The sequence below is a fragment of the Ptiloglossa arizonensis genome, chromosome 1, assembly GCF_051014685.1.
Source record: "Ptiloglossa arizonensis isolate GNS036 chromosome 1, iyPtiAriz1_principal, whole genome shotgun sequence".
Taxonomy (NCBI): Eukaryota; Metazoa; Arthropoda; class Insecta; order Hymenoptera; family Colletidae; genus Ptiloglossa; species Ptiloglossa arizonensis.
The window spans coordinates 23,639,924-23,656,371 of record NC_135048.1 but is presented as its reverse complement, the minus strand read 5'-3'; the positions used below and the strand labels follow the sequence as shown (position 1 = coordinate 23,656,371).

Below are 16,448 nucleotides of genomic sequence, written 5' to 3'. Positions count from 1 at the left end.
AGAGAGAGTTAATAGTAACTGTTTCAATTATCATAATCATTCAATTATCAGTAACTGTTTCAATTATCAGAATGATTCAATTATCAGAATGATTCAATTATTAGAATGATTCAATTATCAGAATGATTCAATTATCAGAATGATTCAATTATCAGAATGATTCAATTATCAGAATGATTCAATTATCAGAATGATTCAATTATCAGAATGATTCAATTATCAGAATGATTCAATTATCAGAATGATTCAATTATCAGAATGATTCAATTATCAGAATGATTCAATTATCAGAATGATTCAATTATCAGAATGATTCAATTATCAGTAACTGTTTCAATTATCTTCTCGTTGAATTTTGCACCGTGATTCTTCTGGACGCGATGCTTCGAATCATTTTTACCGACAAGTTCGTACATCGCTCCACCGCGTGATTTCTCGACCGAATTTCGGAGCTGTTCTTCGCGAAGGACAACTTGGAGGACAAGGTCTACTTTTTAAGATTCCGAAAAGAATCTCTCTTCTGGTGAAAGAGAGAGAAAGTTAATAGTAACTGTTTCAATTATCAGAATGATTCAATTATTAGTAACTGTTTCAATTATTAGAATGATTCAATTATCAGTAACTGTTTTAATTATCTTCTCGTTGAATTTTGCATCGTAACTATCGTGGACAGAATGTTTCGAATCATTTTTACCGACAAGTTCGTACATCGCTCCACCACGTGATTTCTCGACCGAATTTCGGAGCTGCTCTTCGCGAAGGACAACTTGGAGGACAAGGTCTACTTTTTAAGATTCCGGGAAGAATCCCTCTTGTGGTGAAAGAGAGAGAAAGTTAATAGTAACTGTTTCAATTATCAGAATGATTCAATTATCAGTAACTGCTTCAATTATCAGAATGATTCAATTATCAGTAACTGTTTCAATTATCAGAATGATTCAATTATCAGTAACTGTTTCAATTATCAGAATGATTCAATTATTAGAATGATTCAATTATCAGTAACTGTTTCAATTATCTTCTCGTTGAATTTTGCATCGTGACTATCGTGGATAGAATGTTCCGAATCATTTTTGCTCACAACTTCATAGATCACTCCACCACGTGATTCCTCGACCGAATTTCAGAGCTACTTTTTGCGAAGGACAACTTGAAGGACAAGGTCAACTTTTCTAGATTCCGGAAAATATCTCTCTTCTGTAGAAAGAGAGAGAAAGTTATTAGTAACTGTTTCAATTATCGAAGCTTCTGTCATTGAATTTTGCATCGTGACTATCGTGGACATGATGCTTCGAATCATTTTTACTGACAACTTTGTATATCACGAAGTGATGTCTACTTTTTAAAATTCCAGAATAAATCACTCTTCTGGAGAAAGTATTAGTGACTGTTTCAATTATCGAAGCTTCTGTCATTGAATTTTGCATCGTGACTATCGTGGACAGAATGTTTCGAATCATTTTTTACTGACAACTTCGTACATCACTTCACCACGTGATTCCTCGACCGAATTTCGAAACTACTCTTCGCGAAGAACAACTTGAAGGGCAAGGTCTACTTTTCAAGACTCCGAAAAGAATTTCTCTCCTGGAGAAAGTATTAGTGACTGTTTCAATTATCGACGCTTTTTTCAACAATTGTCACTTTGTGCAATCATAGAAAACTTTTAAGTATTTTTCCTTTACTATACATAAAGATTTTAGGTAGCAGTATTTTTCACTTTACTCACGAGAATAATATTTTATATTTAAATTCTTAAGGGACGATATAAATAACTGTAGCTTGCAATATATGTTTTTTTCTTCTTTTTATAAAAATAATATTTCATGCAATATATATTTCTCTCTTCCTTTTATAAAAATAATATTTCATGCAATACATGTTTCTTTCTTCTTTTTATAAAAATAATATTCCCTGCAATACATGTTTCTTTCTTCCTTTTATAAAAATAATATTTCATGCAATACATGTTTCTTTCTTCTTTTTATAAAAATAATATTTCATGTTTGATTTCGTAAACAACGCTGTACAAGTATTCGAGTATATAGGTTACCCAAAACAAAATTATTCATAAGTCCGCGTTCCTGAGGCGAACGACATCGTTATTTATCCGTTATTTTATCACCTCGTCGCGTGTGAGGTAACGCGTAGCCAATAGAAATAAATCTAACAAAGTTTCACAATATGCCGATTATATTAGATTGTTCGAAAAGTCATTTCCTTTTTTTTGGTGAAAATGAAATACGATTATTTTAGACTACATAAACATTTTATTAAATGATATATTCTCCATTTTGAAAACCGAAATGACTTTCCGAAAAACCCAATAATTAACGCGTACTTTGAATCGAACTTTTAATAATCGTGTCTGAATGAAACAATTTGAAAGTGTTTAAATTACTGGGTTAGGATCGAAATTAGGTTTAAGAAATAGTTATTTTTAATTAAAGTAAATTATTTATAATAATAAAATTAGTAGTTTATATATAAGGAATTCGGCAAATAAATGCCCACCTGTTTAACAAAAACATGTCTTTTTGAATATAATTTAAAGTCGGTTCTGCCCTATGAATATTAAATGGCTGCAGTATATTGACTGTACAAAGGTAGCATAATCAATAGTTTTTTAATTGAGAACTTGTATGAAAGAGTTGATGAGGTATTTACTGTCCCATTATATATAATAAATTTAAATATTAAGTAAAAATTCTTAATTTAGATTATGGGACGAGAAGACCCTATAGAATTTTATATATTTAAGTAATTATTACAGGTTTTATAATTATTATTTAGATTTATTTTATTGGGGAAATAGTTAAATTTGATCAATTTTAATTTTTAAAATCAATGATGATTTTTTGATAAAAATAGATATTTAATTAAAAATAAAGAAAAAATTACCTTAGATGCACTTACCTTAGTTCACATAGGATGTTCCAAGAGATTCGAGACATCCAAAAATGGCTCGATTCGATTCGATTCGATAGGGACGAAATTCGAGGTATTTCGTACTTAATGGTCAGAAATCGGAGCATCCTGGACTCGTTGAAATCGCGAGTGTAACGTACCATTCGAGGGATACGTGCAAAAATTGGACGTTGGGAACGTTTTCGAAAAAGATGGCTGGACGTACAAGCCAGAAGCGTGTACAGCCAATCGGCTTTACGAGACGCCGTAAAACAGGACTACTTTGACATTCGGCGGCCGCCTCGAGGACCCATAAAACGTCCCACCCCGCTTGTAAAATGCGTGTCGCGTCGACGTTCGAGCAACTCGTGGGTGGAGGATTCCATGCTTCCGAAAACCGGGACCAGATTTAGATTCCACGCGATTCCGTGCACCGTTTTTGGAAACCAAATCGTTATTCTCCTCTCGGGTTACCTCGGTCCTTACAGAACTGCCCAAAACGAGTATTGTGCCCAAACATGGTTGAATCTTTACGAGGAGGTAAAAATAGATTTTCAAATTCGTTTCGTTCGACAAACGAACTTTCACATGGAGGAAGAATTCCATTTCAATTGTGCAAAATTTCTCGTAGAGAGGAAACATTGTATTTGTATATCTTCGCGCAATGGAGATTTAACGATAAAAATTGCGTGGAATTTATTGATCTTTTTTACGCGTGACGTTAAATATTCTCGATCGCTTAGTATCGTAGAGAATATCGAGTCTGAGATCTTGATCAACGATCTGCGATGTATCGTGATTTTGAGAACGAACATTTTTTAAATTTTGTACAATTCCCCGTGAAGTGAAATTTATTGCGCTTGAAGGTCCGTCACATGATTTTACAATTTTGTAATAAATTCTATTTAATTGTTTTTTCGTATATTTAATGGTTTTAACGAGAAAAGAACACCGACTGTCTTTCTCTGATTTTAACGAAGCTCGATTATTGGAAAGATACAGGTAATTAAAGTTACGTGGGACGTAACCTTATGTTGTATCGTCGGTGTGCTTGGTTGAAATTGCAACGAGGCAAATCGTGTAAAAGCTCGCGGTTGTATCGTTTATCTCTTTCATTCGTAAACGTACCATTTTTCTCTTCTGAAATAAAAAAATACAGACCGTAGCTTTCATTATTTATTATAGTACGAGTGCATGTTATATTTTATTTATAACGTGAGTTTCCGTGAATTCTTCACTCTGGTGCGATAACGTTCGCCGAATAATTGCTCGATTTTACATTAGCACCGCAACAATCTCGACGATAGGTTAATATACACCTCGTGTAACACAAAATACGTTGAAATTCGATTGCTCCTATTTCGAAATTTATCGAGTATTTACATTTAATATTCTACAAATTCCATCGGGAGATTATACTCTATCACCCTGCAAAAACGCGTTACAATCGATGGGGGACAGATTGGATCCTCCCTTGTAAGATGCTCACCATAAATGTGACATTGTGTACAGAGATTATTGAACACAAGAATATGTCGTGTTTGGATTTCCATAGCGTCAACGCACGAACGCATTCACAGAAGCCGCAAGCGTTTCGCGAACGAACGTTTTGTCGCGGCGATCAAGAGGATTACTATTGCAGAATTCGATCCTGAATTATGGCCGTCGTGGTCGCGTTTGGCACGCGTAACCCCGGATAATTTCTCGTAACGCCGTAATAACGAAATCTCGCGGTGATAATCCGTTTTACGTGGGAATTAAAAGGGCGCTTTAATCGTTCGTGAAACAACATAATACCACTTTAAATCGATACGTGTATTTACATTTTAAACCCGTCACATTCTGATTTCTTGGATACTTCCACGAACACGTACATATATTCCGTGGATTTCGGGGTGGGCTTTGCTTCACCGAAACTTCGAAGATTCGGACCTACCGTTTCTCGCGAAGCTATTGTCCCGAAAAGACTCGGAATCGCGAGAGAAATTTATTTATTTATTAATATATACTGTATTCCAAAGACGGTCGAAGAAATCTCAAAGTGGACGACGGAACATTGAGTTGTTTCGAAAATCCAATGAATAAATTGCTTTTTCCAGCGCTGTTACACATCAGAGCAAAGAGAAGCTTTATACCACATCGGTGGGTACTATAAGTTTCGTGGGTACATTTTTATTCGGCTTTTTTAACGAAAATTGTACACAATTTTACTCACGTTGCGATACAAAAGTGGTATCTCGAGTAAAAAAGTGTATTTCTCCGGATCAATTGTCAAAGCACACTTTTTATTTGTGAATTGATATTAATCCTTGTGACATCGCAGTCGGTAGGACTCGAACCTACGCTCCCAGAGGGAATCTGATTTCTAGTCAGACGCCTTAACCACTCGGCCACGACTGCTACGGATTCAACTTATCCAAAGTATGCTTTCCAATGTATTTTCCAACCTCTTAGGAATACAATAGTGCGCGATAAAATAAAAAATGATCTGTAATAAATTTTTTAATTTCATGAGCACTAATGAATTACAAGTGGGGCATCCCATTATCGTCAGTGCTACTCCAACCTCGTCGAGTTAATATCAGAGGTACGCTTTCGAAAGTACCAACCTACTGAAAGAAAAAGTAATTGTCGAAAATTTTGAAAATGCCTATGCACTAATGGATTGCAAGTGGTATGTCCAATCATCGTTAAATTAATACCAGAGGTACGCTTTCGAAAATATTCTCCACTCTCTCTCGAAAACATGCTATTACCAACCTACTGAAAAAAAGTAATTTTCGAAAATTTTGAAAATGCACTAATGGATTGCAAGTGAGGTGTTTTGTCATCGTTAAATTAATACCAGAGGTACGCTTTTGGAAATATTCTTCACTCTCTCGAAAACACACTACTACCAACGTACAGAAAAAAAAGTAATTCTCGAAAATTTGGAAAATGCCTATCTACTAATGGATTGCAAGTGAGGTGTTTTGTCATCGTTGAGTTAATACTAGAGGTACGCTTTCGAAATTATTCTCCACTCTCTCGAAAACACACTAGTACCAACCTACTGAAAACGAAACAATTCTTGAGAATTTGAAAAATTCCCTATACCCTAATCAATTATAACGATATATCCCATCATCTTTGAGTTAATACCGGAAATATGCTTTCGAAATTATTCTCCACTCTCTCAAAAACACACTAGTACCAACGTACAGAAAAAAAAGTAATTCTCGAAAATTTTGAAAATGCACTATTAGATTGCAAGTGAGGTGTTCTGTCATCGTTAAATTAATACCAGAGGTACGCTTTCGAAATTATTCTCCACTCTCTCGAAAACACACTAGTACCAACCTAGTGAAAACGAAGCAATTCTTGAAAATTTTGAAAATTCCCTATACCTTAATAAATTATAACGATACATTACATCATCTTTGAGTACATACCAGAGATATGCTTTCAAAAGTGTTCTCCACTCTCTCGAAAACACACTAGTACCAACGTACAGAAAAAAAAGTAATTCTCGAAAATTTTGAAAATTCCCTATACCCTAATAAATTATAACGATACATCCCATCATCTTTGAGTTAATACCAGAGCTACGCTTTCGACAGTACCCTCCACTCTCTCGAAAACACACCAGTACCAACCAACTGAAAAAAACTAATCATCTGAACAATCCAAAAATCCACAATTCTATCAAAGAGTACCCTCGCGTCTCTCGAATAAACGAAAATATTAAACACGAATTGCTCGGGTTCGAAATTAGTGGACGTTAGATTCCCAGTTTTGAGGGTGGATTTCCATTCAACGGTGGAGGGGATGACGACTACCTGGTCGGTTCTCAATCGATGAAGTATCCACGCTACCCGACCGGGGGTTTGTCGTCTACGTCGAATAAGAGCCGTAGGTATAATTGATGTACGACATCCCCGATAATCGACGATCGAAATACTATCCCGCCACCCATCATCGCGTCTAACCCTGATCGTCGATAGATTCACTCCCGTCGCATCGAACGGGATCGCCTCGTAACTCTCCTCGGGTTTCTGCGCTATTAAGCCGCGACCTTCTCCCACAGTGATCGAAATTTTAATATAATCGTCTCGAGTCCCGGACCCAGATCCGGAAACTTGGCACGATCGCGCGCGTTACCTCGACTTTATCTCGCTGGGGACACAGTTCGAAAGCCGAGAGCGACCTTTTCCCGGGATTAAACATTTATTTTTTTCCTTTTTTTTTTTCTCGACCCCCGTTCCCCTTCCATCGCTATCATCGAACCTAGACCGAGTTACGCCATTATCTACCGTACGCCAAGCGGAGAAAGTCCGATCGAAAAACTTCCCGCTATTCGAAAGCAGTGCTTATCTGGAGAGCGGAGAACCAAGGGATGAGAACGGTCCTGAGGGAGGACGCACACGGCTCCCTATTGGAAGAGAGATACTTTTTTCACCCCCACTCCTCCTCAGATTCCCCCTCCAGGCGTCGATCGACGCGTTCTCGCGCAACCTTTCGTTCCTCGCGATAAATTTTTCACCGACGTTCAATGGGTCCCGTTATGGACTCTCTATCCGCCATTGATCAATCTTTCTGAGCCACTGCCTCGTTGATTCTATTCGTCTAACACGTCGCTGGCTCGGGAGTAGTAAAAATAAACCGTGATATCCTTACCGCATCTTCGTACGGGCACAGCCTCGCGGAACGTTGCTAATGGCTTCTTTAGATTATTAAACAAGGGATGAACGCGGAAAGGAGGCTGTCGAGGCCTTGATCCAGTTCGGGAACGATACGAATATAAATTGACGGGATTGTGCCAAGAATATCTGTTTTTTTTTCTTTTTTTTTTTTATGGTTCAATATCTGCGAGATTCGGTCGGTGGATCGAAGATCACGAACGAAAGGAGGAGGATGGGATTTCTGGGGTTGGAAACGATCATTGTCTCCGGGTGGGATTACTTTGTTTAATTACATAAATCGTAACAGCTCGAGGGTTCCTGGATTTTTATTTTATATGTATAGGTCGTGTATTATTTATACACGAATGAAGTATAGATTTTCATTTTTGAAAAGTCTTCATTTTATTGTGTGGAAACATCTATGGTGTCTATGAGTAAAAAAATTGTTCTAATATATTGAGTTCCCATAGTCAAGATAACATTATTCGAAAATGGAAAGTTTCCACAGTTAGAAAAACATTGTTCCAAAATGGAAAGTTTCCATAATCAAAATAACATTGTTCCAAAATGTAGAGTTTCCATAGTCAAGATAACATTGTTCCAAAATGGAAAGTTTCCATAGTCAAGAAAACATTGTTCCAAAATATAGAGTTTCCATAGTGAAGAAAACATTGTTCCAAAATGTAGAGTTTCCATAGTCAAAAAATCATTGTTCCAAAATATAAAATTTCCATAGTCAGAAAAACATTGTTCCAAAATGTAGAGTTTCCACAGTCAAAAAATCATTGTTCCAAAATATAAAATTTCCATAGTCAGAAAAACATTGTTCCAAAATGGAAAGTTTCCATAATCAAAATAACATTGTTCCAAAATGTAGAGTTCCTATATCCAGAAAAACAGTTTTTCAGTTCCGATACAATGTCTACAGTCCGGGAAACATTATTCTGAAAGCTATAATTTTCATCGTCAAGAAAGAAAGATTCCAAAAAATTAAAAATTCCACGCTCGGGGAAAAGTACCTCAAAATCCACAATTCTAAAATCCATTCCAATTCTTCTAAAATCCATTATTTCCGCCATAAAGAAAACGACACACGGTCCGTGCAAATCTGCGCGATTCTGCGCGAAAGAAATAGGTATTAAATCGGAATACGTAACCACGGTGTCTTCGAAAGAAATTTGGTACGAAATCGACTCGCCGGGGACACGCGATGAAGCGGTTCTGATTCGAAAAGCGAACCGTCTCGTTGAAACGCGACGTGGAATAGAAATTCACGCTCGAACGTTCGCTGAATTAACAACGGGGCAGCCGCTTCTCTTATTTAATTGCTCACCTAACGAGCGAATTCTGTATTTTTAATTTCACTCGGAGAAAAGTACGAACGAAAATATCCCCTCGCGGTGGTTGCGCGTTCTTCGCCAATTAGCGATTACGTGCCACGAACCTGGCAATTACCAAGCACCGCTCGGCGTTATCCGCGAACGCAGATTCGCTCCACAGTCGGCTGCTCGCCTGGCATGTTTGCGGACGGTGAAAAAATTGCAGACCGCGGCCATGTGGCGGGAGAAGAGAACACTCGCGAGGAGACATACCCGAGTCTACCGTTCAATTTTTCGCGAGGCATTTTCCCAACGACGAACACCAAAACCAACGACACGCGATTTTTGGTCACACGATCGTCGACGATCCAACTGTTACACGACGTTCAAGCGTTACAGAACCGTCTGTCTTCGTATCGCGTGACGCACCGCCACGGATCCGCGCTTGACAAATTGCACACGTCTTGTCGTCCCGCGTCGAACTTTTCGAAACAGTGAATCTCTTAAACGGAATCAATTACGCTTAATTAACCGGTACGTGTGTCCATCCAGTGTACCCGGTGCTGCGAATTACTTCTAATTGATACTTCGAGCGGTGCATAACTTTGAATAATATTTATCGTTGGTACGGCCCCAAGGCGTAGAAACTTTACACGCCGTGAGCGTTTAAAAAAGGATCTATTTCACACCGGAAAATTAACGATTCGCACGCGATTCAACGTACGTTGTTTTATCGCCGATCGTTACAACGATGGAAAATTACGTGTCGAAACTCCTGCAGAAGAAGAATCGGTTTAACCAGATAGCTACCAAATGTCTCGCTTGTTCGTCAGCCAATCGTATTATCAAAGATATATCAGCTCCGTGAAAGTTTAACGTTAAATATCTTTCGAAGAGTTAACCGTCTGACCTGAAATCATATATCGTTAGTTTCTGTGCTTCGTGCACCATCTCTGCCCTGAAGCTCATTAAAAAGTGAACGTTGCACTTGGGGTATGTCTGCATGTCGGGAAGATATCACTGCTCCGCGTGGATCCCACGACGATATTTCCAGGTTTCTCCTGGTTCGCGGTGGCTAAAATTCGCGAACTGGGTTAACGCAACCGTGACCCCCTTCCGATCGCGGAATCTCGTTTCGATGGAGCACGAGCATGATCGAGCGGAACAACGCTCGCTTCCACGCGGAGAACAAATATAACGGGCCGGTAGGAGAAAAAAGGACGAACGTGATCCACGCGCCGTTTGTCCTTGTGTTCCGTTCCCGGGGAACTACTGTCCATCGGCGTACGTCGAGCCGGAATTGAATTTTTAAAAATACCCACCGCTCGGAATTAAACTATAGCTACGTACATTCGTCGACGTTGCTTATGACTGTTACACGTTTCTCCACCGGGCACGTAGCTCCTTCGTTGTATCAATTTTTTAATATTTCCAAGAGAACTCGTAAATCGAACGTAATGCGCAATTGGACGAAATTTTGCGTTAGATCGCGCATAATCGAACCGATTATCGAAATTTCGACGTGAACGAATTAAAGAGTCCATGCTTTAAGAGCTACCTGTACGTATGGAGTATTTATTAGAGAGAAATGTTGGGAGATGTGGACTCGAAGGGAAAGTTCGTGAATGAGAAAAATATTCAAGATTTTAAACAAAGAAAGAAATAATTTTAATGTAATTTGAACCTAGTACAACCAATACGAGAGAGATGAATGTTGTACAAATACGGTGTTCAGTACATGGTAAGAAATTTGGTGAAACGATCACCTACCGTGCAAATAAACGATGAACGTAATAATCGGTGTTTTCTTCGGAGTGTTTCTTGTCAACGCAGTGAAAAAGAAAAGGAAGAGAATTCAGCAATTTAAAATGATAAGAAAGCAGTAAGATGGTCATTTAGCAAGGAGTAAAGTTAGAGTGAATTACCTCGATAATCGCACGTACTTCGATAATTGCACGAATTTTCTCCCTCTCTCTTACCTCGTAATAATCTAGGTTCTATCTTCTTTTTCTTCTTCTTCTTTTTCTTCCTCTTCTTCTTTCACTTCTTCATCACTTCCCTCGTCTTCTCTTTGCAAACGAAGTGCTCCAATTACCATCACACGGATCGTACCGCCTCGAATCATTATTCGAATCCCCGAAGTCATTACTGGTCAGTCGAATTATTCAGAGTCGAATACTCCGGGAGTATTCCCACGGGCGGAATGTCGCGTTCCATCTTGGATCCCGTGCAACGCTCCATAGGCTCTCCTGACCGGGAAATCTCGTTTCCGCGGGAAATGGGGTCTCGAAGTGACGGCAGGGGAAAGCGTAGCTGTTTCGCTGTAGATAAAACCGAGGGAAAGGACTTTTTTTACACTTCGTATGAATAGGAGCGTGTATCGACGCCAATCGCTGACAGCTCGGTAATTTAGATCTCGAGATTTCTGAGACGCGGTTGCTTTATGTCGCGTCGGCCATTGAGGGCAACTTCCTACGACCTGTGCCTGGCAATATCCAGAATTTCTCGGAAGGAGTGAGGCTGCCCTCCCACTTGAACGACACGATCGAAAGAACGGCGACAATCGCCTACGCGTCGAACTTTTACACCGTGTAAACAGCGCGGTGCTCGTCTACGCGCGAAAAATCAAGATAAATGTTCCCGTGTAGTCGGGGGTTGGTTGTGAATTCGTTCCAGGAATTGACCTTTTTTTTTATCTCGACCCGAGACCCGGTCACGCGTGAACCGTTCGACGCCGAGAACGAACGAGATACACCAGGAGCGAGTGCGTTTCCTATTACGCGCGCTCGGTTCGCTGAACTTTGAAGCGACGCTCGATACGCGAACTAAACACTTACGTTTCTCGTCGTACCTGCGCGAGAGTACCTTCGATAGATTCGCGAGATCCTCCCGATGAAAACGAGCCCAAACACGACCGTATTCGGACCACTTTCGCGCACATGTAAATATAATTTTTGAAAAATGTACTGTAGCAAAAAATTAAATATTGTCCGAATATGGTCGTGTTTGTACTCATTTTCAACGGGAGGACCTCAGCAATCTATTAGTGGTACTTTCGCGAAAATATTATACAACACCAAATACACGAACTATGACTTTCGATAGTGAATAAAATTCCATCGTGTTTTATTATTCTTCTAGGAATAGTATCTCGAGTTGTAGGATTATCTAGGTCCGAAAAACACAAACGATAATGATTCTTCCGAATACGTCCGGGCACCACTGTACATTCCGCTATAGAAAGTCTGCAATTGCTCGCCGTGTATCCGACCAACGCGCGTACAAAGAACAAAAGAACGCGCGTTGCCCTAGTGTGCAAACTTCCCGGTGAAAATTACTCAGGTCCGTAAACGACGTTCGTTGAAATAGTCTTTGGCAACGATCGGTCATCGAAATTGAATCGCGGGGAATCGTTATTGCCCGATCGGTTCCAAAGTTTCGTCGGTGAGCTTTCGACGAGTTTGAGAGTGGGTGGGGGTGGAGTAGGGGGGAGTAGAACAGCGATTTCCCACGAGGGGAGTATCCCCCCACCCATCCCCGTTCCAGCGTCGCGCCATCGGTCGACTTCACGGCTTTCGAGAGCTCCGAAATTTCGCCGCCCGTGGAAAACGAAAAGAATGCGCGGTGTCTCGACGGGTGCGCGAGGAAACTTTTCCAACGACGTCGCGAGACGGATATACGAGTTTCATCTCGAGATTTTGTATTCACGAGGGAGCGGTGAGTCGAAGCCCTCGTCGACGATCGAAGTTTCGCGTTGTTCCATGGAGGTGGTTATATATATATATATATATATATATATATATATATATATATACATATGTGTGTATGTGTGTGTATACACCACGGTGTGTTCCGTTCCCCGAGATCCTCGCCAACCGTCTTCGTTCCGATTTTTCGAACGCAGCGACTTCGGTTTTATTCCGGTTTTACGATCAAGGGTAACGAAAAAAAAAAAAAGAAAAAGGAAAGAAAAGAAATGTCCCTCACCGCCACGAGGAAATGACTTTGCGAGGAAGAAGTCCTTGGAAGACGATGGAATATCGAAAACATCGATGGAATCTGTTGTTTCTTCTATGGATAATATAATAATAATAATAATAATTTCGCAAACTGTAGCCTTTTTCGAAATTATCCTTTTCCCTATAATTATCGGACATTTTTAACGCGACTTTGAATGTAAAATTGTAACTGATCTTTTTTTTAATTCGATAACGACTTCTTTCGAAAGTCGACGCCTATGTCTGTGACAACTTGAGAGGGTGGTACGTATGGGAAGAATCAAACAATGTACAGTTCACGATATTATTGGTTGTACGAGTTCGCGAATCAGTAACATCGATTTCGGTTTTGGTTCTACAATGTCATTGAAAATACAGGCTGCACGGCACTTTGTGTAATGAAAATAGAAGCACGTCATAGTAATCCCGAGTTACTTACCGGGGCTGCTGCAACCCGTTGAGGTTGCATTGTAATAGTAATAACGACGATGGCAACGTTGCGCCGAACTATCGAAACGTGGAAATTAGGGAAAATAACAGTTATAACAGTAATAACGGCTTTATTAATCCATAAAGAAAGAAATACGCGCACAGTAATGGTGTAAATGGCGAGACTCGGGCGCGCCGCTATTAACCTAACCTGTAATAGCATGGAGAGAAAAGAGAGACGAAAAAATGGAAAATAATACTATCGACGACGAAGAAAAAGAAATAAAATAATAATACCGTGTTTCTTGTACCGTGAAGAAACATATGTGCATCTGTAAAGAGCGGCGTAGAAATTGAAACTCAAACGCGCCATTATCGAATCTAACCTATAATAATCCAAATAAACGTGTAACCTCCAAAATAAAAATAGTAGTAATAACATATATTTTTTTCTACAAGTTACGCGACGAAAATACCACGGTACATCAACGAACAGTTTGAAAAAGCGAGGCTCGATTGCACCGCCATTGAACCTAACCTATACGCAGACGCGAACAAGGTGAAAATAATTCCGTGAAACAAAAAGAGCCGCAAGAAATCCGCTCTCGCTAGTAAAAGCAACGATAAATCGTCTTTCGTAAACGCAAGTTTCGAACGTAAGCATTCCCTGGAATCGCTTGGAGTAAATTCCAGCCCCGGAACAATACTCCTCCGGAAGCTTCGAGGGAACTTTCGGCTACCTTTTCAAAGAAGTTCCCTCGAACCATTCGAGACCCGGTCTTTCGAGTAGACAAGATTTCGACGTCCCCACGGCCATCGAGATCGAAATCAACAACCGATCCGCAACGCTTCGTGCACACAGAAGCTTGAAAGCTCTTCTGTTGCCCCCTCCGCCGTCGCCCCCCCCCCCAGCCCCCGGTATGGTTCCTGGCACTCGATTCCTACGCAAGAGAACGTGTGTGTTCCAACGGAAATAAACGATACGCGTCGAAACGAGTGAATTCGAGCGCGAAGATCGCGAATCTCGTGGAAAAATCGGTCACAATCATCGAGAGGGGGGGGTAGGAGGGTTGTCGATCGATCCTTCCGGTGCTAAAATTAAGATCCTTCGGTGCGATTCTTCGCTAAAATTAACTGCTCGTTGCTCGAGAGAGACTCGACGGCCAAGAAGACTCCATAATCTCGACCCTAGAATGATGTATCGTCGCGTCGCGCGATTGTCCGATGACCTAGAATTCCATTATCGAATTCTAGGTATCTATAGTCATCGCGGGTTGCCTACCGGCGGCGTACACTCGCGTGCACCGCCCCGCCCCCTTCTCCCCCACCACTCCCCTCTCACCGTCTCTCACTCGTCACAGCCTGTCACGGGTTTCGTGGCTCGACGCGCCCCGATAGTCGCGCGAGGTTGCACGAGTCCGGGCCGATGGTAAATGGATTTCTGATACGCGGGACACATCTTTTCGACGCGCAACCCCCGCGCCGTTCAACCCCCTTGAAAAACGACGTATTTCGACGATCCGAGACCGAAGAGTGGGGAACTCTGCGTAACTCGAGAAAACTGTGCGTCTCCCCCGTTTATAGATCACGTATACTTTAACCCCTCCAATGAATTTAATTTTTATTTTTTTTTGTTTTTGAAGTGGAGATTATCGAGGTATAGGTTTTTTTGTTATTTGTCCTCCATGAGATTCAGTTAATTGAGGAAGTATCCGAATGTCGAGTATTTCGATTTAATATACCCTCACTCCATGATAAACGATTCGATATATTATCCCTCGTTTATAGATCACGTGTACTTTAACCCCTCCAATGAATTTAATTTTAATTTTTTTTTTTTTTAAGTGGGGATTATCGAGGTACACGTTTTTTTGTTATTTGTCCTCGATGAGGTTCAGTTAATTGAGGGAGTATCCGAATGTCGGGTATTTCGATCTAATATACCCTCACTCAGTGAAAAACGATTCGATACGAAGGGTTGGGAACTCCATGACCATTTTTTGCACGTTCCATCTCCCTCGTTTATAGATCACGTGTACTTTAACCCCTCCAATGAATTTAATTTGTTTTTTTTTGGGGTGGGGATTATCGATGTACATGTTTTTTGTTATTTGTCCTCGATAAAGTATAATTAGTTGAACGTATAGTCGAATGACGAGTATATTTCTGAAGCAACCCCTCTGGATTTAAATTAGTTTTTTCTTTTTGGAGGGTGGAGAATTATTATCCATATACAGTTTCTCGGTCTGTTTCTTGTCGTCGATCAAGTGTAATTAATTGCATAAATTCACCGATAACGAGCATATTTTTGATACGTCTACAACCCTCCCTTCTGAAAAACGACAAAATTCGATGACCCAATCCGAGAGATGAGAAACTCCCAACCATTTTTTGCACGTTCCATCAATTACCTGTCACCATGGTTTATAAATCATGTATTTCCAAACGAAACGTGTTTCAATCCACTCGAACCCCAATTCGCCTCTTTAAGAAGTAAAACACTGTCGATACTTTTCGTTTCGATAATCTGTAACTCAAGAGGGTATATCTTATTCCCTCTTTAAAACAATTCTATTAAAAAAAAACTTACAAATTCTTAACAATCTATCGTCTCGATCCTCACCAGATTCATACATCGTACAATAATCCAACAATTGCACCATACTCGCTCAAAATACAAATCTTCCTACTACATTTCCTAAGCAAATTATATACATAATCACCCCCTTGTCGAGTCCCCAAAAGTACAATCTAAAACACCACAGAGGATAATAGAACATAAATTTACCAAATGTAATCTCTACACGAGTCACCTACCCACGCACACCAGTGTCAACTATTCTATAAGACTCGCTCTTTCAATACTTCAACCGTATTAAAACCGACACTCCCATCGACACGTTGACACCCTGAATATTTCTCCTGGGGTCGTAACCCCTCTTCACGAAACATGTAAACACGAGAAAATAATAGACAGGGATTCTCGAGACCCTAGCTCACCACTTTGGGGCACGGTTGTGTCCCATCCACTCGTTCACCGTACGAAAACATTCGATTTTTTCGATCGTGGATGCAACGTGGTGGCCACTTCTCCGGCGATCTAATTGGCTCGCGCCGCCAATTATGAACGGATC

At 40.2% G+C, this 16,448-nt stretch overlaps 1 protein-coding gene and 1 non-coding gene across 6 annotated transcripts in view; one reads left to right on the top strand and one right to left on the bottom strand.

The window, feature by feature from the left end:
• Positions 1–16,448, top strand: part of LOC143146770 (uncharacterized) — a 272,791-nt gene that overhangs the window by 236,992 nt on the left and 19,351 nt on the right. The gene's annotated exons all lie outside the window — the stretch shown is intronic.
• Trnas-aga (transfer RNA serine (anticodon AGA)) lies at positions 5,226–5,307 on the bottom strand. Its single transcript has one exon. It is a non-coding gene; the product is annotated as a tRNA-Ser (tRNA).